This window comes from Heterocephalus glaber, unplaced genomic scaffold (assembly GCF_053883595.1).
Source record: "Heterocephalus glaber isolate CG9 unplaced genomic scaffold, H.glaber_assembly_v1.0 deba00001481, whole genome shotgun sequence".
Lineage (NCBI taxonomy): Eukaryota > Metazoa > Chordata > Mammalia > Rodentia > Bathyergidae > Heterocephalus > Heterocephalus glaber.
The window spans coordinates 11,630,799-11,658,086 of record NW_028258317.1 but is presented as its reverse complement, the minus strand read 5'-3'; the positions used below and the strand labels follow the sequence as shown (position 1 = coordinate 11,658,086).

Here is a 27,288-nt window from a genome sequence, read left to right as displayed (position 1 = left end):
TCCTCAATCCAAAGATACACATATAATGAATGTAATGGGTTGAATGGTGGCTCCTGAAAACGATATGTCCACATCCTAATCCCCAGAACCTGTGAGTGTTACCTCATTTGGAAAAAGTCTTTACAGATATAATTAAGAATCTTTCTGTATTACCCAGGTGGACCCTAAATCCAATGACAAGTAGATTCCTTTAAAGTCAATCCTTATTAAACAAAGGTACAGAGATTTGAGACAATGAGAAGACACAAAACAGAAAAGAAAAAGCCTATACAGGGCCAGGGATGCAGCTCCTTGGCACTGCATCTGCCTCACAAGTGCAAGGTCCTGAGTTCAATCCCTAGTACTGCAAAAAATAAATAAATAAATAAAAAGCTATACAACCAGAGAAGCAGAGAATGGACTAAACCGACTACAAGTCCAGGGATGCCAACAGTTACCTGAAGCTGGAAAAGGCAAGGAACAGATTTTTCCCTGTAGTGCCTCTGAAGGGAATGCAGCCCTGCCAACACCTCAATTTCTGACTTCTGGCTCTCAGAACTGTGACAGACAGAGTAAGTTTCTTTAAGCCACCCAGTTTGGAGTAATTTGTTATAGCAACCAACCATGAGAAACAAACAGTACACAAAGGCATTTTGGTAAAGAGCCCTGAATTCAAGTCCCACTCCTGTCATTTAGTCCCTTTTTGCTCTTCAATAAGCTGTTAACCTCTTGGAGGCTCCACACATGTACTCCAATCCCCAGAGTTCTTTTAAGAAGGAAATGAGGGGCCGGGGATTTAGCTCATTGTTTCCGGTACCTGCCACGCAAGTGCAAGGTCCCGAGTTCGATCCCCAGTACCAAAAAAATAGTAATAAGAAGCAAATGAGATAATGTATAAGAAAAGTCAGAACAGGCAGAGGACAAGAGGCACCCGGGTGCACCGCGCCCGTGACCGGCCCAAGCAGGAAGCCCAAGCCACACAAGACCAACTGAAACTAAGCCGCCGCGCCCGCCCCTGCGAGGGCCTCCGAGGAGCTGTAGGAGATTCCTATCACATGGAGTATTATTTTCCATCCTTTCACTTTAAGAATTTATTTTTTGGTCCTGAGTCGCACAGAACACGCCGAATCACCCCGCTGCAGACGGGCAGGTCTGCCCACGACCTACCAAGGTCCCCAGTCACACAGAACCCGCCAAATCAGCCCGCAGTAGACAGGCACCCACCTGGTTCCACACTACAAAGACGCAGAGGACACCAAACCACCAGACAAAGGTACTGAGTCTGAGTCCCGCTGCTCCCAGCCCAGAGGTAGGGGCTTCTGAGCCGCTGTCCCACTGCTCCTGATCCAGAGGAAGGGGCTTCCCAGTCACCATCCCTCCCACTGCTCCCAGCCCAGAGGAAAGGGCTTTTGGGCCACCTTCTGTCCTGCTGCTCCTCGCCCAGAGGAAGGGGCTTCCAGGCCACCATCTCTCCCACCACTCCCGGCCCAGAGGTAGGGGCTTCTGAGCCGCCATCCCACTGCTCATGGTCCAGAGGAAGGGGCTTCCGGGCCACCATCCCTCCTGTTGCTCCCAGCCCACAGGAAAGGGCTTTTGGGTCACCATCCCTACCGCTGCTCCCGGCCCCTGTCCCACCTCACCCAGCTCAGAGGAGGTAATCCATGCAGGCGCTAACAGCCCCCCGCCCCAGTTGAAATGAGAAAACACGTAAATAAGTCTCAAAACCAGACTTCCAGATCACCTACAGCAACCTCAAAGGGAAATTAGATGGAACACTCTGATCCTCAACCACCTGGACCCACTGAACTGGCAACAAAAGGGGATCTGGAAAAAATGAAATCAGAAATAATTTCTCAGATAACAGGAGAAACTGTGCCCCTAGTGCAAGACATGATTAATAAATCTAGAGAGGAGCTCAGGAATATGATGGAATCCCAACATAAGAAACAAATGGAATCCATAAAACAGATGCAAATAGATTTCCAGGACATGAAAAACTCCATTGAAAGTCTACACAGCAGAATGAGCCAATGTGAGGACCGAATTTCAGATATAGAAGATAAGATTGCAATTAGTGACCAGGAAAGCCCATCAGAATCACAGCAGACTTCTCAACACAAACCATCAAGGCAAGAAGAGCTTGGAGTGACATATTCCAGCCCTAAAAGAAAACAGCCTCCAACCCAGATTGATGTACCATGCAAAACTATCTTTCAAAATTGATGGAGAAATAAGATACTTTCATGACAAAGAGCACCTGAGGAACTTCGTGAATACCAAACCAGCACTCCAAACAATTTTACACAATATCCTAGGAACAGACATTGAGGATCACAACCCCAGGAAGCAAAGCAGAATGAACCCATCTGGCATGACAAGAAATTAAATGTAAAGGGGCAGAACCCAACAAAAAGAAAAAGTCATGGCAATGACAAGTCAATATGTTTCAGTTATAACCATCAATGTTAATGGTCTCAATTCACCAATCAAAAGAAATAGACTGGCAGAATGGGTCAAGAAGCAAAATCCAACAATATGCTGCATACAAGAAACACACTTAATTCAAAAGGAAACTCATAGACTGAAAGTTAAAGGGTAGAAAACAATACTCCATGTGACAGGAACCCGAAAAAAAGCAGGAGTAGCTATCCTCTTTGCAGATCAAGTAGATTTCAAACTAACACTGATTAAGAGAGATGAAGAAGGACACTACATCCTTGGAAAGGGAAGAATCCAAGAGGAAGAGATGACAATCATAAATATCTATGCACCAAACACTAGTGCACCCAACTATATAAAACAAATACTAACAGACATGAAAAGTCATATATGCACTAATACAATTGTAGTGGGGGACCTCAACACCCCACTGTCACAAATAGATAGATCAACTAGACTAAAAATAAGTAATGAAATACTAGAACTCAATCGAACTCTTGAAAAAATGAACTTAACAAATGTTTACAGAGTCTTCCACCCCACAAAATCAGAATACACATTCTTCTCAGCTGCACATGGGTCATTCTCAAAAATAGACCACATACTCACACAAAGAACATGTTTAAGTAAGTGCAAAGGAATTGAAGTTATCCTCTGTATATTATCAGACCATAGTGTGATGAAATTGGAGATCCGTAGCAAAAGAAACTCAAAAAAATTTCATAAACATGTGGAAATTGAACAACACACTTCTGAATAACCAATGGGTCACAGAGGAAATTAAAGAAGAAATCAGACAGTTCCTTCAATTAAATGACAATGACAATACAACATATCGGAATCTATGGGACACAATGAAAGCAGTCTTATGAGGGAAATTCATAGCAGTGAATATGCATATTAGGAAAACAGAACGAGCCCAATTAAACAACCTGATGCTGAACCTCAAGCTTCTAGAAAAAGAAGAGCAGGGCAACCCCAAAGCTCATACAAGGGAGGAAATTATAAAGATCAGAGGAGAAATCAATGCAATGGAGACTAAGAGAATGATACAAAAAAATCAATGAAGCCAAGAGTTGGTTCTTCAAAAGAATAAACAAAATTGACAAACCCTTAGCCAACCTTGTCAGAAAAAGGAAAGAAAAGGCCCAAACCCATGCAGTGAGGAATGAAAAGGGTGAAATTACAACAGACCCAGCAGAAATACAGGGGATCATCAATACCTACTTCCAGAACCTATATGCCAATAAGATGGAAAACACAGAAGAAATGGACAGATTCCTAGATACATATCAATTACCAAAGTTGAACGAAGAAGACCTAAAAATTCTGAACAACCCAATATCAACCAATGAAATTGAAAATGTAATTAAAAACTTATCAACTAAGAAAAGCCCAGGCCCTGATGGCTTCACTGCTGAATTCTACAAGACATTTAGAGAGGAACTGCTGCCACTACTGTTTAAACTCTTCAATGAGATTGACAGGGAAGCAATACTCCCAAATTCACTCCTGGAAGCAAGCATCACCTTGATCCCCAAAGCAGAGAAAGATCCAACTGAAAAAGAGAACTATAGGCCAATCTCACTAATGAACATAGATGCAAAAATCCTTCATAAGATACTGGCAAATAAAATGCAGAAGATCATCAAGAAAATCATACATCCTGATCAAGTGGGATTCATCCCATGGATGCAGGGATGGTTCAACATATGCAAATCAATCAATGTAATACACTATATCAATAGAGCCAAGGACAAAAACCATATGATTATTTCCATAGATGCAGAAAAAGCATTTGACAAAAGCCAACATGCATTTATGACAAAAACCCTACAAAAAATTGGAATAGATGGTCTCTACCTCAAACTGATAGAAGCCATCTATGAAAAACCAACAGCCAATATCATACTAAATGGACAAAAACTGAAATCCTTCACACTAAAATCAGGAACAACACAAGGATGTCCACTGTCACCACTCTTGTTCAATATAGTTCTGGAAACATTAGCCACAGCAATTAGGCAAGAGAAAGAAGTAAAAGGAATAAAGACAGGTAATGAAGAAGTCAAATTGTCATTATTTGCAGATGACATGATACTCTATATAGAAGACCCCAAGAACTCCACCAAAAGCCTTCTAGACTTAATAACCAAATTCAGTCAAGTAGCTGGTTACAAGGTCAACGCACAAAAATCAATAGCTTTCCTCTACACCAATGACAGACTCACTGAGAGAGAAATAGGGCAAATAATTCCTTTCACAATAGCATCCAAAAAGCTGAAATACCTAGGAATCATCCTAACAAAAGAAATCAAAGACCTCTTCTCTGAAAACTATGGCACTCTGAAAAGAGAGATTGAAGATGATATCAGAAAATGGACAGAAATCCCCTGCTCCCAAGTAGGAAGGATTAATATAGTGAAAATGGCCATACTTCCAAAACTGCTATATAGATTTAATGCAATTCCAGTTGAGATCCCAGCAGCACACTTCACGGACCTTGAGAAAACAATCCAAAAATTCATTTGGAACAAGAAGAGACCCAGAATAGCAAAAGCAATTCTAGGTAACAGAGACATGGCAGGGGGTATCACAATCCCCAACCTGCAACTATACTACAAACCTACTGTGATAAAAGCATGGTACTGGCAAAGAAACAGACTTGAGGACCAGTGGAATAGATTAGAAGATGCAGAAACAACGCCAGACACACTCAGCCATCTCATCTTCGATAAAGGAGCCAAACACCCTCACTGGAGGAAAGATAGCCTCTTTAATAAATGGTGCTGGAAAAATTGGACTTCAACTTGCCAAAGATTAAAACTAGATCTGTATCTCTCACCATGCACTAAACTAAAATTGAAATGAATTAAAGATCTAAATATTAAAATAGAAACTCTGAACCAGTTGGAATAGGGGTTAGGTAGAACCCTTGAAGACATCGGTGTAGGAAAAGATTTTTATGAACAAAACCTCAGTTGCCCGTGAACTAGCACAAACAATCAACAAGTGGGATCTCTCCTTATTAAAAGGCTTCTGCACAGCAAGAGAAACCACCAGCAGTGTGAAGAGACAACCCACAATGTGCGAAAAAATCTTCACCTGCTCTTCCTCAGACAAAGGTCTACTATCTCGAATCTATAAAGAACTTAAAAAGATCAGACCTCCCAAATTTAAAGACCCAATCCGAAAATGGGCATCTGAAATGAACAGACATTTCTCAGACAAAGAAGTAGAAATAGCAAATAAATACATGAAAAAATGTTCAACATCACTGGTCATTTGAGAGATGCAAATGAAAACAACGCTGAGATTCCACTTCACTCCAGAAAGAATGGCTGCTATCATGAAATCAACCAATAACAAATGCTGGTGGGGCTATGGGGAAAGAGGAACCCTGCTCCACTGCTGGTGGGAGTGTAGACTGGTGCAACCACTGTGGAAATCAGTATGGAGATACCTCAAAGAACTAGGACTGGAAGTCCCATTTGACCTTGCCATTCCACTGCTGGGGATCTTCCCCAAAGAATTAAAAGAATCATACCACAGTGATATATGTGCACCCGTGTTCATAGCAGCACAGTTTGTAATAGCTAAAACTTGGAAACAGCCCAAATGCCCATCAACTGGAGACTGGATAAAGAAAATGTGGGGTTTTTTTATAAAATGGAGTACTACTCAGCCATAAAAAATGAGAAATTAGAGACATTTATAGCTAAGTGGATGCACATTGAGGCAATACTCTTAAGTGAAATAAATAGGACACACATGTGTAAATACTGAATAGTTTCTCTGGTGTGAGAAACTGAAAGTGTAAATAAGGACTAAATGTATAATAGGTAATGTGAAATAGGAAGAAAAGGGGCAAAGGGGAAGGAAGTGGGAGGGCTAGGGGAAAGGATAGAAGGGAATGGGATTAATATAAGAAAATGGAAAAATAGGAACAAAATGTTTGTAAATAGGGAGGAATGGAGGGGTTGAAGGGAGGGCTGGGCAAGGGTGAAAAATAAGAACCAAGAGAGACTATGTAAAGGTGCAAATTTCCAATGATGAATATCATTACATTGTATAATTAAAATGTACCATTGATTAAAATGAATAATCGATAATGCAAAATAGGAAGAAAAGGTCCAAAGGGGTAGGGGTAGTGGGAGGGGCAGGGGAAAGGAAAGAAGGGAAAGGAAAAATGATGAGAAATGGAAAAAATGGAAATAAAGTCTTTGTAAATAGGGAAGGGTGGAGGGCGTGAAGGGAGGGCTAGGAATGGGGAAAAAATAAGAACCAAGATGCATTATGTAAAGGTACAATTCCCAATGAGAAATGTAATTGTGTTGTATACCTACAATGCACCAATAAAAGAATTTAATTAAAAAAAAAAAAAAAGAAAAGTCAGAACAGTAAAACTATGCAAACATGAACTACTGTATTGTATTTTATCTGGAATTTCAAATGAGGTTTGGAGCCTGAGTTCTTTATTCAAGCCTACTTGCTGCAACTCTTTACACAAATCAAAACTTTCCTAACTTCAGCAATGCTGACATCAATTCTTAATAGTGTCAATTTTCATTTATAGAGTTAAGCTGTCACTATGGATTTAGTATTTCTTTAGTCCTAGGATTTAATGAAGGTCTAATTACCACTAACCTTATCGGCTTTTTCACTTCTCTCCAGATATCCCCTACTATTAGCACACTAATTTAGTAAAGACATCATCTAATTGGTTTATTGTTCTCATATATATTAACAAATCAGTTTTAACCAACTGGCTTTCAATAATATCTGTGAACTCACTTAATATAACCATAATTCTTTCTCTAACTCACTTTAATTATTCCATACTGAATTTTTCTCTTGCTAAGAATGAGCCACTAGTAATCTCTTCCTCCACTTTCTGGTATTCCCCCAACAGGTGGATCTTGATATACTGCCAGACCTAGTTCTTCTTTCCTGAAATAAAATATATTCATGAAGTATAACCATAAGGACATTAGTTTCACAAAAATTAATTTCATAATTCTAAAATATGATTTTATCCATGTACACACAAAGTGTACATTTATATTTTTAGGGAATTTTTCCATTACTATAATACCACCAAACATATTAAAAATTATGGAAAAGGATGGGCATAGCAGCATGTACCTGCAATCCCAGCTACTCAGAAGGCTAAGGCAAAGGATTCCAAGTTAGAGGATACTATGGGCAACACTGTAGAATCTTGTCTCAAAATAAGGGCTGGGGATGTAGCTTAAGGAGAAGGCCCTTGGTTCAATCCCCAGCACTGGAAAAAAATTATGGAAAGGATAGTCTTCTCAAAGGCTCCTCTACTGAAAGCTTGAGATTTCTTCGGGGCAAGAATGTTTGGCATTAAAAAAATTTAATGCTGGTAGTGCAGTCTTGTACTAGAATTTACTTTCTTGTACTTTAACTCTTCTTTTCTTTATTAGCATTGAAATCTTCCTTAGATATCACACTGAGTATAATAAAAATGTTACTCTGAAACTCTGCACCTTTAGAAATATGTGAATACACTTAAAAGAACTCTTCCCAAATTTGCAACAATAAAATGTCAATGGATTCTGAGATATGTAATCACTTAAAACTGTTATCAACAATATGTATCTGTAAGGTATCTTTCAAGAATACATCAGTTGTCCCTTCTCAGCCACTGAAATCTTGAGTAATATGTCATTTTAATATACTTGACCTTACTGCCTTTCCAAAGGCAGCAATTAAATCACTTCCAAGATTCAAATTAAATGTCTGGTTCTCTGTATCACCACTAAAAATGTCAAATGAAAACTCATACTAAGGAAAGCATAGCCACTATTTCGTATGAACATAGATGAATACTACTCTGTGGCACTAACCATGATGTGAAATATAGGATTTATTCCCTGAATGTTATATTATAAAGGCACCTATTGGATAATCTTAGTTCAATAAGAAGTTTAGCAACAATGGTCTAATTTTCATGATCTCTATGTGGCTTTCATAAAAGTAAACTGAGTTTCTCCCAACAACTATAGCCTCTACATTTGTCAGACAATTCAACATGAGGGTTTATCCTGAGAAATGTGTTAAACTCTGATAAGGAACACCTGAGCTAAAGATCTCCCTTAGATATTCTAATTCTAGATCCTCAGGATTCCTCTTTAGAAATTTATCCTCGAAGTCATCTTTTTCCAGTCACCCACTGTAGCAACCAAATGTAGAACCTGACCCCTCACCACTAGAGGGGGGTGTTTCTCCTATTGGTTTCATTTTCTCCTAATTTGGCTGAAATGAACTAAAAACAAGCCTCAAGATCAACATCCTGGCCTTTATTTCCCCCTTAATACTGTATGGCATTGACTTTTTTCTTCTTCAGACTTGAGATTACCAACAAAATATAAATTTCAATTTCTTCTTGTATTATTTGCCCCATATCATACTCCATTGCCTTTCTCCAAACCTACAAACTACGCAGAGGTTATTCTAGAGACTTTGACATTAGTTCACTGGAATATAATCAGAAAACCTAACTAAAGCTGAATATCTTTTTTATTGTTTTTTTTCATTTTCCAAGTTCACATTATTTCAATTAAATCACAATAACCATGAAAAATTAGGCAGTCATTAGTAACACATTTTAAAGAAAAAATTCAAAGGGACTTGCCCAAGATTTTGAGAAGAAATAGTGAAGTCATAATGAAAAGTCAATGCCGTCACTCCCTGACTATTTCTGGGTCTACTTATTCCATGTTATGAGTAAAATGTGCTGGGTAAGAAATGGACCAAGTGCTGACCTACACTTCCTTTTTACCAGACCAGTCTAAAACAATAGCTGTATAAATACTTATTTTAACTCACCCTCATTCCTGGAAAACATTGCACATGCTTGGAATAGTCCCAATTGGCCAGAAAGTACAGTCATTAAATGAGGATGCAACAGATGAAGGAGTTAAGAAAAAAGAGGCTTGAGGAAGAAGGAAGAGAGGAAATAATTCTATCAAACACTCTTTTAAGTCCAGGCATAAGACACAAAATATGCAAGACCAATGACCAACACTAAAGCAAGAAATCACAATCACAAATGAATGACAAATGGAAACAGTCTCACCAAACAACCCAAGAGGCCACAGAAGAGATGGTGAGTGTTACCTGATTCCTCGCAGCTTTCTGTAAAGAACCATGATCTACAACAGAAACCCTTACAAAAGACAAAGATAAGAAATGGCCACTTAGAGTTTCCAACAACTTTATGAAGCCAGATGATGGGGAAAGAAGAACCTGGATAAAAAGAAATCTATCAGCATAAAATCAAATCCACCTGATGTGAATCTGATTAGGTCAAAATGGATATACTATTAGGGCCGGGGGCTTAGCTCAGTGGTTTCACTGCCTGCCTCGCAAGTGCAAGGTCCCAAGTTCGATCCCCGGTACCAAAAAAAAAAAAAAAAAAATGGATATACTATACTATTGAGGATGCTTTGCCTGTAAGAGACAAGGTTCTAGATCACAATGGCTTACACAATGAGAAACCTCATTATTGCACGGAACTGGAAGGTCAGAAGAAAGGAAGAAAAAGCACAGTAAAATCAGCAGTTTGGTAAGATCATCAATTTCAGGCTTCTTCCATCTGTTTCACCATCTTTGGGATCAGCTTCAAAACAAAACGAATTTTTCTCACTGCCCCAAGATGGAGTAGTTATCACTATCATACTTAGATACAACATCAGAAGAGGAAGTACCATCTCTTGTCTCACTTTTAAGGCCAAGAAAGTCTAACCTAGAAGCACCTGGTCCCCCTCCAGACCTTTCTTCACATCTCATTGGCCAGAATAGGTTCCAGCCACTCCTAATCCTTCACTAGCAAGGGAAATGGGATTATCCACTCTTGCCTACACTCATCATCTAGAGTCAAAAAAAATGCTGGAGAGTCAATCACTTGCGACTGCACAGTAGGCAATTTATAAGGGGAAGTATCATTATGCCACTGTTTTCACTCTACAACAAATCTATTATGTAATATACTGCTTCCCTGATCTTAACTAGGAAACATGTGCTTTGCTTGCAATTCAGATAATTACTCTTTGCTCACATCCCATATTTATCACCATAAATTTATCAGATACAAAACATTTTACTGTAACTTTCTTGGTCAATTGGTCAATCCACTAAAAAAAAAACCAAACTTACATTTTAAAGCAAGAATCGTAAATAAGTTTGTCTCCCACAGCAATTCCAATGGAAAAAGCAACCTGGAACCCCATTTTGACAAAGATTCAAAGCTGAATCTGGATCCAGTAAGAAACAGTGCCATGATTGATTAATGAGTATACCATGAACTCAGGTTTAGGCACAACACGTAGCACATATCTGCCAACATTGCTTAAGGAAAAAAAATTTTAAGTCATTTCAATGAAAATGGATTTCTCTGCTACAAATCCTCTTCATTTTTATTTTTATGGAGATTCCTCTATCTTTGCTCCCCCATCTAATTTACATAGCTCTATACATACATCAAGCATGAACTCCAAAAAATATTTTATATGTAAGCAGAGAGTTCCACAGAAATTCTGGAACTAGGCCCCTTTAGTAACTCCATAGAAAGGCTTGGCGGAATGGCTTCATTTACAAACTGTGTCACTTAAAGCAAACAGGGGTATTTCACAGCCCAGGCTGCATGCAGGCCTAGGCATAATAGAGGGACATAAGGAGAAAGAGAATGGCAATCTATTCCCAACTGTAGGTAGACTAGCCTGCAGACGAAAGACATAAAGGAACAAAAACCTAGTCTTGGACAAAAATGACTAACCAGTAATTGGAAAATGCTTAAATTATGGCTATTAGAAACAGTAACCAGAGTTTATGTGTATATAATACAGTGTAAAAGAGAAAGACAATAGTGATTATTCCTGGGTGATTAATTTATGGGTTTTTTTCCTTTTATTCCTTATCTATATTTTTCTGAGTGTCCTACTGCACAAACACAGCCTTTTTAATGATGGAAAAAGGAAAACAATAAAGCAAACATTTTATCTTACTGGATGTTTTGCCTTTTCCAACCCCTTTACTGCCTTTTAGTTATGATTACTTGTATCCAACTATTCTACTACTGTTGAGAAAATAGGTTCATTTAATTTTTTTTAAATCACAAGAAACAAACTGCTGCTGTAGTAAATTTAAATTTAAAATGTAAAAAATCAGAAAATGAACCAAAATGTTTAATTACACCCATAATACACTAAAATTACTACTCAAAAACATAGTAACTTATAATATTCATTTTTGACCAAATCATTATTTTAACCAAATTATCCAGTTGACAAGTTTGCTTTCAACCCAAATGTACTTGGCCAAAATTTTTGCTAACCAAAATAACTTTCAAGTCAAGCTGGCATTGGGCAAAGAGTACACTACCAGTATTAGGGGAAAGTCTAAAGGCAGAGATAGAAAAACAGGTTCAAAAAGTAAGGCTCAATAACAAAGACCAGGTAAGATGGCCTGGGCAAGTTTAGAAGGGAAAGATGCCTAGAGCAGTGGCTCAAAGTGGAAGGAAGTCTTTTATCAAGGAGTTATGAAACAAACCCAAGCAGCTCAGAATAGCTAGTAAGGGATCAAGTGAATTAAATTCCATCTGCCTCCTTAGACATTCTCTCCTAATAGGACAAAGCTGGGATTGTCTCTAGGTGTGACAGGTGAAAAGCTGTATCTCTAGGTATCATAGATGAAAAACTTAATCTCTTTAAGGTTCAAATTAGGAGACATAGTTTCAAAATAATTTATCTACAATCATATTCCCAGTAAATAAGGTTCTGGAGCTGACTACTGCAGGATGCAAACTCCAGCATTACTATTCTCGTATATCACGGTTCCTCCTCAAAAGTATAGGAGGCAATATCCCATACCATTAGACAAAGCAAAGGGGGCATCACTATAGAAAGTGTTCTAAAGGAACGGAAACAGAAGATTGTATTCCTATTTAGTCAGAGCAAAGAAGGTGTGAAAAAGAAACAGATGGGGCTGGGGATTTAGCTCAGTGGTTTCGCCGCCTGCTACGCAAGCGCAAGGACCCAAGTTCGATCCCTGGTACCAAAAAAAAGAAAAAGAAAAAGAAACAGATGAATCAGTCCTTTTTGGTAAGAAGCATATAGTAGAGTGGCAAACTATTCACAAGTTGAGGCAACTGAGTAGCCACGTGGAAAAAATAAAAGTTGGACCTATCCCTCACCCCATGTAGCAAGAAAAATGAACCAAAAATTCAAATCTAAAATAGAAACCATAAAAGTATTAAAACATCAAAATGAAAAAAAATTCTTTCATAACCTTGAAGAGTATTTTTCTATGACAACATCTACAGGTTATAAAAGAATGACAAATTCAACTACACTTTTAAAATCTACATAACAAAAACATAAGCAAAGCTGAAAGACAAATGACAAACTAGAGGAAAACATGTTGCAACTCATATTATAAAGGGCAAGTCTCCATATTATAAACAGCAACTACAAAGTAGTTCTTAAACTACCTTCAGCTCCCAAAATAGGCAACAGATACAAGAGACACTTCACAAAAAAAGATGAAATATAAATGACTCTTACAAATATATGAAAAGATGTTCAGACTTATTCAGAAGAGAAATAGAAATTAAAACTACACTAACATTTTTCACCTACCAGTCCAGAAAAAAACCCAAAGGTTAAATAATGCAATTTGCTGGCAAAAATATGAGTAATCAGGCTTTTGCCTATATATCTGATGGGATATAAATCTTACAACTTCTATGGTGCATCAAAATACAATGATATTTACCCTTTGGACCAGCAATTCTACTTCTAGGGACTTACTCTACAAATATACTTGCACAAGTATGAAATAATCCATGTAACAAAAGTATTTATTACAGCCTTTCCTGTAAGAGCAAAAGACTGAAATCATTCCATATGTCCATCACTGTGGAACTGGTTAAACAAATGATATTATATACAAATGACATGCAAGAGATCTGCAGGATACGTTATTAAGTGAAACATACCTTGGATTTCTTTTTCTATAGCTATGTAAAGAACTCCAAGATACACCGGTAAGCAAAAAAAGGCAGAAAAATGTATATTTGCTTTCATTTGTATAAAAAAAGGAAAACGAAATTTATATTTGTATTGGCTTGGAAATACTTTTTAAAAATTTTTTTATCCCATTCCCCCCGCCCTTAACACCCCTCCCTTCCCAATGTACAAAAGCTTTGTTTCCATTTTTTTCTTCTATTTTCCCTTTTTTTTCTTGTCCTTTTCTTTCTTTCTCCTTCCCTCTTCTTGTGTACCCTTTCCCATTTGAACATTTTCTTCCCATTTCCCATAGAAATACATTTTAAAACTGCGGAAGGATAACTTAGTAGACGCGATGGATGAAAGGGAAACTTCATTTCCAAATGTTTTGTTGTTTGAATCGTGAGAATGTACTACCTTTTCAAAAATTAAATCTTAAAATGTTTAAATATGTGAGGTAGATAGAATTCAAGTCCCTAGTTAATATTCCACCCTTTAGTCCATGGGTGACACAAAGACAAATGACTGTGTACTTGATGGCCTAAAGGGTAGCACCCAGAACTAGAAAGCCCAGGGCAGAGACAGTGATAGAAAGAGGGAGAACACAAGCTCATGAAAGCATCATAGCAAAAGTGGCATATCAAAGTAGAGATAGTGTTAGCAGCTGCCGCTGCGCCGCCGCTGCTCTCCAATGCCAGCGCTGCCTCCAGCTCGCCGAGCTCCAGCCGAGGGAGAAGGGGGTCAGGAGGTCCCTGTACCATGGCTCGTACAAAGCAGACTGCCCGCAAATCCACTGGTGGTAAAGCGCCCAGGAAACAACTGGCTACAAAAGCCGCTCGCAAGAGTGCGCCCTCTACTGGAGGGGTGAAGAAACCTCATCCTTACAGGCCTGGGACTGTGGCGCTCCGTGAAATTAGACGTTATCAGAAGTCCACTGAACTTCTGATTCGCAAACTCCCTTTCCAGCGTCTGGTGCGAGAAATTGCTCAGGACTTCAAAACAGATCTGCGCTTCCAGAGTGCAGCTATTGGTGCTTTGCAGGAGGCAAGTGAGGCCTACCTGGTTGGCCTGTTTGAAGATAATCAACCTGTGTCCCATCCATGCCAAACGTGTAACAATTATGCCAAAAGATAACCAGCTAGCACGCCGCATACGTGGAGAACATGCTTAAGAATCCATTACGGTGGGAAGCATTTCATTCTCAAAAAAGTTTTTTCTCTTCTTCCTGTTATTGGTAGTTCTGAATGTCAGAAATTTTTTTCCCGTGGGGTCAAAAGGTACCTAAGTACATGATTGTGAGTGGAAAATAGGGGACAAAAATCAGGTATTGGCAGTTTTTCCATTTTCATTTGTGTGTCAATTTTTAATATTAATGCGGGAATGTAACGCATTAATGCAAGTCAAAATGTTTCAGTGAACAAGTTTCAGCAGTTCAACTTTATAACAATTATAAATAAACCTGTTAAATTTTTCTGGACAATGCCAGCATTTGGATTTTTTTAAAACAAGTAAATTTCTTATTGACGGCAACTAAATGGTGTTTGTAGCATTTTTATCATACAGTAGATTCCATCTAGTCATTATACTTTTCTGAGTTGTCTTAAACATGCTAGTACATGTTTTTAATGTTGTCTGTCGTTCTGTGCTGTTCCTGTAAGTTTGCTATTAAAATACATTAAACTGTAAAGAGATAAACAAGAGATTAATTATTGAGGGTGTTTGGGCCAAAATGTGATGTAACAAATCCTTTGAACACCTGAATTGTTCTGAACAAACACAGATTTCACAGAACATCCAGGCCAAGGGTTTCAGAAGTCTCCGCAGACTAGCTGCAGTGGTGGGACAGGGCAGTATGGCAACAGCAGTATAATGATGCAAGGCAGGTTTTCTCCGCTCCTCTTATGCCTAGCTCCTCAGTAAAACTATCTCAGAAAAAAAATTAGCCCACACAGTAAGAATCAAGAAAACATAATATTTTGAATAAGGCTTCTTGAAAATTGGTTTTATTCATCAAATGTTTACAGAGCATCTACTCTATACCAAGAACTGCTCTAAGTGCTCAATAAATTTATCTCAAAGAACAGTCAACCCAAATACACAGGTCTAAGGCATTTGAAGCAAACAGACATTTGAAAAGACTTTGAGATAAGCTCCCATAAATCTTGTTTTAAATATGGAAAGGTCACTAAAAGTTAATTTAACAAGTATAAATGCCATGCAACTATGGTAAATGGATTTCATATTGTATCTATTTTATTCTACTGTTTTCAAATATGACAGCTGGGTATAGTGGCACATGCCTATAATCCAGCTACTACTTGGAAGGCTAAAATAGGATGATTGCAAATTCAAGGTCAGCCGGGGCAAATTAGCAAGAATCTGTCTCAAAATAAAATTTTGGAGGATGTAGTTCAGTGGTAGCGCACTTACCTAGCATGCACAAGACCCTGAGTTCAATCAGCAGTACCACAAAAAATAAATATAATGGCGATTTAACATATGAATTTAAAACAATCATTTTCAGAAATTAGAAAAAGTAAGGTAGTTTATTTCAATTTTACTAAATTTAAATAGCAAAAACCTTTAAAATGCAGCTTTCTATTCTCCTTACCACGATTGATAAAACAGGAAAACATAACTGGAAAAAGGAACTAATTCAGCACAGATGTCAGGGAAGAATTTTTCCAGTAGTGAACTATAAACATGCAAAATAAATACTGGAAAATGTATTATGGTAAAAAATCAGAATCAGTTACTAATTACATGATTTAAATAGGAAACCGGATACCTAAATTTGTAGAACAAGTATTTAAAAGGTAACTCTAAATTAATGGACAAACCATATTTTTACTGTCCAAATCTGACTTAGACAATATATAAACTTAAAATCTGTTAAAATCTAGATACTTTCTATGCCTAAAAAGTCAGCTATTTATCCAAAAGATGTACCCAACTACAAACCTAACAAGTTTGCAAATAAAATTTACTGTACTCTTCCTAAATTTTATGCCAAAATTTTTCAACTTAACCACCTTCTTGGTACTTCCTACAACCTGACTTAATATTTCACTCTATCTCCTCACACTTGAAAAGGAAATATAAAGACTTGCAACCCTACGGTCACCAGGCCTTCTTCTCTAGAAAAAAAAGCAGAAAGAGGACAGTTCTGCCCTGAGAAGAAATGGCTTATGTCTAGCATGCAACAGAATCAGAAAGGAATTGAAGAGGAGCAAACAACAGTATCCATTCCAAGAAAGTTTGCTAATTTGTACAAAGTCAATTTGTGACTCATCCATATTCAAATGAATGTACAAAGACAAATTCCAAAGCTAAATATAAAATGACTTTTGGACTATCCAGGTTTCTGCTCATTTCTACTTCATGGGCAAGAAAAGGGCGATAATGCTGGTAGTACATTAACTCTCTGAAGCCACCAAGAACCCTTTCAATGGCCATAGTAAATTACCATATGGGCTAAAGCTGTGTTATAAATATTACTACTAATATAACATTATTACTAAAATCACATGTGTTATATACAAGAGTTAATGAGTCCATTGATTAATGCAGATAGTAACTTAGAATACAGGCCCAAAAAAAGCATCCAACTGTAGAACCGGAAAGATCCCTAAAGATCATAAACTGAACTATCATTTTACATATGATGATGTTTCAGTCTCCCAAAGGAATAATTCCTCAAAGGTAAATTTGCAGCTTAATTGCAGCAAAGCCATCCCCAGGCCTCTGAGAAGCAGTCAAGTAAGTGCCTTTGACACACAGCATCTAGCTATAGGACACCATGCTGAAGGAACTGAACTTTTTCAGAGGTCATTTTTTTTTTAGAGCTGGGATGATGGGAAAGAATTATACCTACATTTGCTAAGAAGTATTTACTTTATCAACTCAAGCTAAAATATGATTAATCACTCGTAAGTAACAACTTTTCTCTCCCAAATTATTGTGGTCTTCCAGGGTTTACCAGTGATTGGGAAAAACATGACTAAGAAATAAAACTATCCTTTTAACCAGATTGCAAGCCTTTCCTGACTATTATTATTACAGATAGAAAATCATTATTTAATAAGATTCAACTCTCCATTAAGTAATCTTTTCATCTCAGATTTCCACTTTTTTCTAAATTTTCTATAATACAGAAATTCTTTCCTGACCTATCATACTGCTTTTTCCTTAATAAAGTAAAAATTTTAATATTCTAAATAACACAGGTTTCTAATAAATCTTAACCCCAAAATCTTTTTGCCCTGTTTATCTCTTCATATGCATAGTGTCATACAAACCTATTTTGGAAAAGATTTGAAATTCAAGAATTTTTACATTTAACTAGTTATACATAAATGCCCTAATTTCCAAATTTCTAAACATTAAAACATCTTTCTTAAAAAATTGATACTAATATTTTCTAGCGTTCAGCATTTCTCATCGAGAGAAAGCAGCATAAGAGAAAGTGCTAACAGGGGGAAAGGGGTTAGAAGAAGAGTCAAACCAAAAGTCTACCAGGAAAAAAAAACATTTTTTTAAAGATGTTACAAATCTGCCTACGCAACAAGCCAAACTGCCATTTCCTTGTATCACCTCAAAGCTGTCTGCACTTCTGGCGGACACCTTGACATAGGATGTTCAATCAGGAATATCAAAAGTTCAGGCAAAGAAAATAATGTACGACCTCATATAAGTCCATTTGTGCCAATAATATTCTAATACATATAATCTGTTACTTATGACTGCTCTATTCATATTCAAGTTAGATGAGCCAATATTTTATGGACATTTACTCTATCTATGCTGAATATTATTAGATGTTAGAGAAAATTCAAAGATGTGTAATGCATCGTTTTTCAAGCTTGACAAGGTTATAGGATCTGAACACAAGTATTCAAAAAGAAGGCAGTAAAGTAAGAATTTAATGAAAGACAATCTGAGTTCACTTCTTCAGCTAGTTTTAGGAAGGGTAAGATTTCTATAAGTGGACAAGGAGGGAGAGAATGAATACCATAAAAAGGAAAACTACAAGCAAATGTGGGAGGCTGAAAGGATGTTTGAAGAACAATAGGATACAGCCTGAGTAGGACAGAGAAATTCTGCGGAAATTTGAGTGGCCTTTGGTTATATTTTACAGATAATATCCAGCTGCTGGAAACTTCTTAGGCTGAGTGATATAACAAAAGTTGTATTTTAGGAAGACTAATGATAAAATTCGTAAGAGAGGAGAGTACGAAAGAAGATCAGATAGAAAATTACAATAGTCCTGGATTCTTGAGCCAGGTACATGTTAAGTGCATATATGTCAGTTACTACTAAATTTTATGTATGTATCTTAAATATAGTATAGAACTTTTTATTTCAGAAAATCTCGATTTACAATTCTTGGGCTTCCCCTTTTATTTTCATGTTAGGTAGCAACTTCTGGCTTGGAATTTTTATTTCATTTTTCCTCATCCTATCTTTGTATTAATAAGAATAATCATTATTCCTTACACACTAGCAAAACCAAGATTTCCTTTTACTGCTTCATCAAAAGAACATTTTAAGCAATTTTTAAACCCTCACTTTGTTAAAACAATTGCTTTATATCACACACAAAAATTTCCCCAAAATTTCACATTTTGTTCTCTGAGAAGAATATTTTCTTTCCTGCACGTAGATTAGGCCTACAAAACCAAAACAAAATGAAAGGTAGTTATCAAGTGAATCTGTAATAGTTACTTCATAGAAAGAGTTTTTAACAGATTGGCTGCTGAGAGCAACATGAGAGCAGAAACTGCTTCCTTTATTTTATGTATGCAAACTAGGCCACATTCTAGAAAAGAAATTCCCTCCACTAGAAAAACAGACCAAACCAAGAAAGTTTTAAACATGTTACAGATTAGGGAAACTTTATTCTATTTGTTTCCCCAAATGAAAAAGACTTAACTATAAAGTATTAAATTTCACTTTAAAAATATGGTCACCAAAAATAATGTAATTACTGAAACAGTCATATTATATAAGCCTTACAGAATTATTATGCCTGATTCCTAGTAAATCACACTTTTGAAAATGCACACAGTAGATATTAATTTGGAAAACAGAAAAATTAATTCATTTGGGTCATTGAATTATGTTTAAGGACACAGGATTAAGCAGAAGATAGTGTCCTAGTTTGTAAGACAGCCTTGTTTTTCCTTCCACACTTTCCATTTGAGTATAAAAAAGCTGCCACTTATCAGTGACCACTGGAACTTCTCCAACGAACAGTCAGTCCACTTCCTACCAAGAGGAGCAAGGGGAGAGTAACCGTAGTTTGGCTCAGCAGTGTCAATCAGCCCCTGACACTCCGGAAAGAAAGGATATAAAAGAAGCTGATGGGTGGGAGAAATAGGAGGGAGGCTACACAGTACTATCCAAAATAGTGGTCTCCAGGGCACACCTAATCAAAGAGAAAAATGCTTTACCAGAAGTTTCTCAGCCAGGGGTGGATTTTTTAACGTAAACAAGGTTACTAGTTTGAAACTCACTGGAGCCCAATTTACATGAACCAACTTGGTTGCATTATAAGGACCCTGAATAGGCAAGGACCTTTCATATATTAACAGTCAGAAAACGAAGCTTATTCAATAAATTCATTGCAAAATGTCATGCTTCCTAAAAACTGTACCTAATTTTAGGGTTCCTACAAAGTGATTCCAGTTCTGCATGAGATTTTAAACCCAATGGGGAATGGGTGGGGTGCAGAACACAGATGAAGTTTTTACAGCATGGAAATAAAAAGTATTTTTAAACCTTCTTGAGGGTGAAGAGTTAGGCAAGAAGCAATACGTGGAAACTGTCAAGTGCTTTACACACCCACCCACCAGATACCATCGCAGCCGGCTGGGGGAGTCTCCCTCTTCTAGCCTGACAACTTCACTTTCTTTGAGGTCTGGAGCTGGTGATCACACTGGCCCGTCATGGTATTTTCAGTTAACAAAGCAGTTACTCAACAGGGGAAAAAGCCACAAAGGAGCAGAGCAGCTGCTGCTGCACCCGTGATGCAAGTGCAGGATAAGCCCCGGGCCGCCACCGCCGCCTCGGCTCCTCCGTGACGTCCGGGAGGGGTATCCCCGGCTCTCAGGAAGTGGTGGCCGCGGGCAACTCCGCCCCCACGCGACTCGGGGCGGGCCGGGCCGACCGGTGGTGGGACCGCCGCGCCTGCTGAGGGAGCGAGAGCGGGCGGGAATCACCGTCCCTGCACCTAACGCGCGCGCACGCGCGCGCCCCGCTCCGCAGCCCGCGCCGCCACTCAAAACGGACCCCGCGCCTAGTCCTGCTCCCTCGGCTGAGCTTGCTCGCTGGAATGACACATGCCCGGGCCCCCTCTCGCCACAGCTCACACCCACTCACCCTGACCCCCGGCGCCGAGCCCGGCCCGGCCTCGCGGGTCACCAGACAGGGTCAAGCCGAGTCCAAGATGGCGACTCCGCCACTCCCGCCCCCTCCGAGCTGCAGGCAGGGTCAGGGCGCCCCCTCACGCGGCGCGCTCGCGCCTGAGGCCCCGCTAAAAATAGCCAGGCCAAACTCTATGTTTGGTTCGGCCGGATCCCGGCGCGGCCGCGCGCGCTCTGCCCCGCCCCGCGCGCCTCGCCCCGCCCCTCCCCGCCCCTCCCCGCCCCGCGCGTCGCTGAATGGAGGAGAGCGGGGGTGACCAAGGGGAACCTACTCCGCTATCTGCGGCGCGCGCCGGCGGCTGGGCCAGGCCAACCGCCGAATTTAGTAACATCGCCTGCGTCAATCACGCGCCTCGCGTGCGTCAGCGCCGCGCGGCTCCAGGTCCTGCTCCCCCTGCCAGCCTTTGAATGGATACAATGTAGCAGCGCCCTCATTCCTTCTGAGACTGGATTGGAACCTGCGCGGTGTAGAGGCTGGGTTCTTCCCGCCTGGATCAACTTTTGGCGCATCTTTCCAAGATCTCTACACCACCCTGCTTGAAGTGAAAGTGGAGGCGAAGAAAGATAAGTGCCATAAGATGATAGTATTGTTTTTAAGTCTCTGATCATACCTCGAACCTTGTTAGAGTCTGAAACGTGCTCTCCACAAAGGGATCCTCTCCCTCAACTCTACCACCGTCCTCACACACATACACAAGCACGCAAAGATTGGGACAAAATAAAATGTCTCACGTGATTGAAGTGGACCACGTGGGGACCATGTCTGTCTGCATTGTTTCACTCAAATATTTTCTCCTCAAAATTTTATTTCTGAAAGAGGCTGCTATCACTCAGCAGCAACCTTTGAAACTGGGAGTCTTTAACTCTGATAAATTTTGTTTTGTTTTCAGTAAGAAACACTTAAAACTCATCTCCAGGGGAGAAAATGCATACATTTTATGTCGCCCAGGCTCTCAGCACATTATTTCAAGATAAATGTGTCCCCGGAGTCAGGAAAATATCCCCTAGCTAGGGACTGGCCAAATAAATCCTGTTGATTGATTTTGAAATGTTTCATTTGAGAGACTGGAGGGAGCTCCTACAACTTTTTAAAAAGTGAAAGCACGAGTTGAGAGCTCCATTTCTGACAGAGTGATGGGGAGGAGGGATGATTTGCAACAGTCACACTCGCTCAGCTGTTCAACACGTGTGTTTGTTTTATACACATTAAATAGTTTCTGCTGCAGCGTGCGCGTGAATGACGGATGTGCATTTCGTTGGGTTATGTGTCCAGTTAGGAAACCCGCGCAATAAATGTAAAGAAATAAAACCCCTAAAGCCATCTGCATCCCTGTGCTAAACGTGTACCTAACGTCGGAGGGAGGAGGAGGCGAATTAGCCTAGGCACAGAGGACCTGAGGGACGTAAACAGCTTTAGAACCACTGCGGGAGGGAAGTGCAGCTGCACCTCAGGGAGTCTTCGGGCTGGTGCCAGACTCCTCCAGCAGCGGCTGCCAGGTCACTCGGAGAAGCTGGCTGGCCGAGCCTTCCCTTTCGGAAGAGCTGTCCTCTCCCCTACCCCCTCGCCCTGGCTCGGTGCCTCGGGGCAGCCTCGGAGGCGCGCCAGCAGAACTCCTCCAACTCTACTCCACCCGAGCCTGACAGCTGGGCGGTCCCGCCTGACCCGCGGGCGGGCCGCTGCGCCCTCCCGAAAACGCGCGCCCTGGCTAGCAGCGCCGCAGCAGAGCGGTTCACAGCGCGAGTCCGACAAACCCCCGGGATCTGGGCTGGCAGCTGGGAGCTGTTTCCGTGGTGCGGCGGTGCGAATGGCCGAGGAACGGGCGCGCGCGCACACACACACACAAACACACACACACCCTCCCTCGCACACGCGGAACCGGCTGGGCCAGGGGAGGGAAGAGGAGGGTGACGTAGCGTCCCATGGCGTCACATTGACGTCTCGCATTCCAGGCACTCTATGGAGAGGCCGCTAGGGCTCCTGTGGCATAAATGACGTGCCGAGAGAGCGGGCGAACGCGCAGCCGGGAGAGCGGAGTCTCCTGCCTCCCGCCCCCCACCCTTCCAGCTCCTGCTCCTCCTCCGCTGCCCATACACAGACACGCTCACACCCGCTCCCTCACTCGCACACACAGACACACGCGCGCACACACACTCCACTCTCCCGCGCGCTCACACCCCTCTTGCCCTGCGCCCTCGCCGTTGCAACGCCGCCGCGCCGCAGCCGGACGCCCCTCCTAGGCTCACTTGGCGACGCTGACAGCGCTGGCGGTGGCCGTGGAGGTGGGAGCTGCGGCAGCATCCTCCCCCTTGGTCGCAGCCAGAACCAGGACGCCGGGGGAACCTCTGAGCGGCGCTCTCCCATGAGTCGGGATCACAGCATCCCTCACCAGCAGCTCACCGTCTCTGGGAGCCCCTGGGCTCGTGCACCGCAGCCCTTCCGGGACAGCAGCCGTGACTACCCCCCAGTGCAGATTTCGGGGCAGCTCTCTAGAAACTCGCTCTAAAGACGGAACCGCCACAGCACTCAAGTATGTATGAGATTTACCCAGTTAATAAGGGGACTTGCTAAAAAGTTGGCGCGTTGGGAAGCGTCGCTCCCAAAATTGACAACTTTGAGTGCGGGGTTCCCCACACACACGCACCCGCCTTTCCACGCTGGCTTTGCTCGCTCAGCGGCCCGTGGGTTCTGATCTAAAACTTTTCCCCTGTAGCAGGCTAGCGGGGACTCTGGAGCTGGTGGGAGTCCTCTCCCCACCCAAAGAGGCAAAAAGCCTCTAACAAAGAGGAAGACCGGGATTTGTGCACTAGCAGCTCCGGCGATGTAATTCAGGGTATTTCGGCTCTAGTTGTCATGGTAATGATGCTCTCGGCGGCGGCGGCGGCAGCGGCAGAGGCTGGGAGTTGCAGCCCCGGTGATGAACGGCAGTAATTTTCCTGCCTTTAGTAGGATTGAAAATAGGAGCTCTGGTGGATCCAAGTTAATGTACCTAATAGTGGAACAAAGCTGGTTGTCTGGGAGAAAGCTTAGGAGGGTAAAGGCCTGGGCAGCAATGGCCGGAGTTTGCTGAGGCGCTCAGAGGATCTCTGGAAAGCGGGCGTAATTGTAGGAATGTGGCTTATTGTATTGAAATGAACCTGGGGCTACACTAGGCACGTTTGCCTGGCGTCGCCGACTTACGGGTTTACACTTTTCCTTTCGAAGGTAATCAGTGGTAATTGTCGACTCCCGCACCTCAACACGCCTGGGCATCTCTTGGGGACCTCTCCTTTTGGCCTTGGCTCGGTGTAAGAAAGGCATGCTTTACTTGTCACTGGCAGAACGCGCACTTTTGGAGAAGTTGCTTTAAGTGTATTATATTAGAAATGAAAGCTCTCAGTCGCGAAAGCAGAGCGGTCATTCGAGCTCAGCCTGCGGAGACTGAGTTCCAAAGGCACTTTCTGGAACCTGTTGGAAGCCTGAGCAGTTCTGAGGGGGACAGCATTGGTCCCTTGATTTCCAAGAACGTTCCTGGAGATTGCTTTTTTACTTATGCTCCCGGATTCTCCAGAGGGAAGAGCTGCAAAGAGTTTGGTAATCAGAAATCTCGGGCTGTTATCCCAGGGCCTTGGATTGCCCGGAGGGAGGTGCCCGGGAGGTTCGGTCATTCCATCGCAAATCCAATCCTCAATCTCCTTTTCCCACGACAGGGAATTGGGGAAAGGAAGCTGCACAACGCAGATACAGAGCACAATGAATGAAAATTACTTTATTCCAGTTACTTTAGCTTAACAAGATGCGCATACCGTGAATATCAAAGACTTCTCAGGCTACCGCACCCTTCCCATCGCCCCCCACCCCCCGCCCCGGCAGCTCCCTATCCCCTCTCGCCGAAATTCTCCCCCAAGGTTTGCCTCGTCTCTCTCGCTGTTTCTGAGAGTCTGTCTTTCCCTTTCTGTCAGTCTCTCCTCCACCCCTCCTGCCCCCGCCCAACCTCCGCCCCCGCTCCCCCGGGTTGGAAACTCCGCGGAGGAGCTCGGGTCACAATGCTGCGTTTCACGGTTTCCTCCACACACTTCTCCACGGGGAGGGGAACACGGGGGTGTTCCTTTCGTCTGCCCACGAGAAAGAAAGGAGCTTTGACAGAGGTAGTTATTGCTTCCTAATTTACAACCCCGAGGTTCTGTGCTGCCGGCCCCGGCGGCCGCGAGCAGGAGCGGCAGAACGTGTTTCCAGGCGCGAAGGCTTTGCCTAGGATACCGGCCGTTTGGGGGGCGGAGTGAGCGGTGGGGCGCTGGTCTGGGCTGTAGGAAGGGTGGTGTCGCTCTCTCCCAAGAGCGCTGGGCTCTTGAGAGGAACTCCTTCCTTGGGGAGGCGCGAACCCGGTCCACACGAGTTCAGAGGCCGGCCCTCGGAGAAAAGCTGCGCTTAAAGGCCCCCGGGGAGGGGTGGGAACCCCGGCACCCACTGGAGGAGGGGTGGGAGAGTTGCCGAAGACACCTATTGAAGATGCTTGGGGACTAGAGGCCCACGCTACAGTCGTGGAAAGATCCTCCGTGCCAGCGCTACAGTAAGCGCGAGCTTTCCGTCGTAGCAGCTCAGTCTGGGGGTGGCAAGGGAATCCCCCATTTCCTGGCCGTCGAAGGTGTCCCAGACCTGGGGGCTTCGTCCCCCTTTCGCCCCTGCAGCCAACCTCCAGACCCAAGAGTGTCTGGAGACAAAATTTACAGGACCCTTGTGGCCCACATACCCGCGGAGGTTTTGCGTTTGGTTTGGGGGACCTTAGGGGTCCACATTCCTACTTTTCAAGCTGTGCCCACCCCCAGCAAAGGGGGCGCTACAGACCAGAGTCTGGGGCCGCCGGATCCTTTCCCCTAGGCCAGCCAAGCCGCGCTTTCAGCTGCAAAGTTTCGCTAGGCAGTGCGCTGAGACTTTTCGTCCGGGAGCCGCGCAGGGCGCCCTCTGGAATGTGTCCCTCATCGGGCTGCAGGGTAGTCCGGAGCCTGGAAGCCGCCCACGGTCTGGGACACCGCCTGCTGCATCCAGGGGACCTCCCTCCGCCCGCCCCACCAGCCGCGAAGGCCGTCCCATCCTCGCTTGGCTTCCAGCGCGGGCCTTCTTTCCACTGTGTCCTTTTGTTTGCTTGACCCCTGGCCCCCGAAACTCGCGGCTAATAGAAGCGAAGCTCCATTAGCATTTAGAATGAAAAGCGCAGACTTTCTTAATTCCTTGGGGCATTCATGCATTCGTTCCGGACCTTGTGCATTTCCTATGCAACGTGTAAAATTTGTATTTGAGGGGTGGAGGCAGGCGGAGTTGGAAAATGGCTATTTTCCGCTCGTGCACACTCACTGACCCCCAAATTCAGGTGGAACTAGATCCTCAACTGTTCTCCGTTCTTTAATTTTCCTTACTTTGTGAGCTCGGAACCAATAAAGGAGCAAAGAGATCAGTTTCTGGACGACGACAGGTTGCAGGGCTTTTTTAGCCTCCGTTCCAGTGCCACAAAACTGCAGTGAATGCAGTGGGTGTTGACAGCCTTTCCTCAGCCTTCCCCAAGGCTACACGATTCTTGCCCAGGGACTCCGGCACCATTTAAACACCTTTACTTACTCTTAGGATAATTCTTTGTAATTAACTAGCCTTTCTAGACACCACTCCCCCAGTTCGCCTGGCCCAGAGCTGGGTGATCCATCCTGATCTCTTTCCTCTCGCCCGGTGCTTGCAGAGCCCACTGCGGGAGAGCGCAGCCCGGCAAGCCCGGGCCCTGAGCCTGGACCCTCAGCGGAGCCAGGCAGCACCGCCGAAGCTTCGCCTCGCCTGACGTCCCTGCCTCCAACGCTCTCAGCCTCTGCTGGAGAGACCCCCAGCCCCACCATTCAGCGAGCAAGATACCCTCCAGGTAGGTCTGAAACTGCTATCCCTTTTTCTCCAGCACAGGGAGAAATGGGTGGGGGAACCACACGTCCAGTGGGCAGGCTGGTCAACTTGTCACCGCCAGCACAGTCACTTCTGGCCAGGCATTTCACAGTACAGGTGACTTCCCTACACGAAGCTCTTCTGTGTACCACACCCTGTTGCTAGGAGTGGAAAAGCCAGAATAAGCGTTGGATTTCTCGGAATTATTTTTCCTAAGCAAATTGCAAATACTCCAATATATTGGGGTCTTTTATACATTTTAATGTCTTAATTTTTGTCCTTTTATATCCTAGGTATTTGCAAATTATGGAATCACTGAGAGCAAAAGGGGCATTTTTGTTTGTATAAACCCAATATCTTAGATCAGTGAAGCTCGGAGGCAAAGGGAAAAACATTTGAGCTGAAAGCTAAGGAGTAAATGTGAGTTTGGCAAAAGAAAGGACAGCAGGTTTGATTTGTACCACCTCTTTACAAATTTGTTAAAGGGATACTAGGTGCCAGGCCTCTGTAGGCTCCA

At 42.4% G+C, this 27,288-nt stretch overlaps 1 protein-coding gene and 2 pseudogenes across 4 annotated transcripts in view; 2 read left to right on the top strand and 1 right to left on the bottom strand.

The window, feature by feature from the left end:
* The window catches only part of LOC147825816 (G protein-coupled receptor associated sorting protein 3-like), a 108,236-nt pseudogene extending 87,190 nt beyond the window's left edge, over positions 1–21,046 (bottom strand). Inside the window, exon 1 of the transcript XR_015439976.1 lies at positions 20,832–21,046. The product of XR_015439976.1 is annotated as a G protein-coupled receptor associated sorting protein 3-like (transcript). The remainder of the gene's footprint in view (positions 1–20,831) is intronic.
* On the top strand, positions 14,111–14,637 carry LOC101716351 (histone H3.3A-like; annotated as a pseudogene).
* A 1,843-nt stretch (positions 21,047–22,889) lies between the features above and the next one.
* The window catches only part of Nr4a3 (nuclear receptor subfamily 4 group A member 3), a 42,441-nt gene continuing 38,042 nt past the window's right edge, over positions 22,890–27,288 (top strand). For 2 of the 3 annotated variants that reach the window (XM_004864935.3, XM_021244549.2), the window contains exons 1-2: positions 22,890–23,403; positions 26,581–26,754. The gene's annotated coding sequence lies outside the window, so the exon portion shown is untranslated. Of the gene's footprint in view, positions 25,001–26,580; positions 26,755–27,288 lie in introns of all 3 variants that reach the window. The other variant, XM_087183611.1, reaches the window with a different exon arrangement.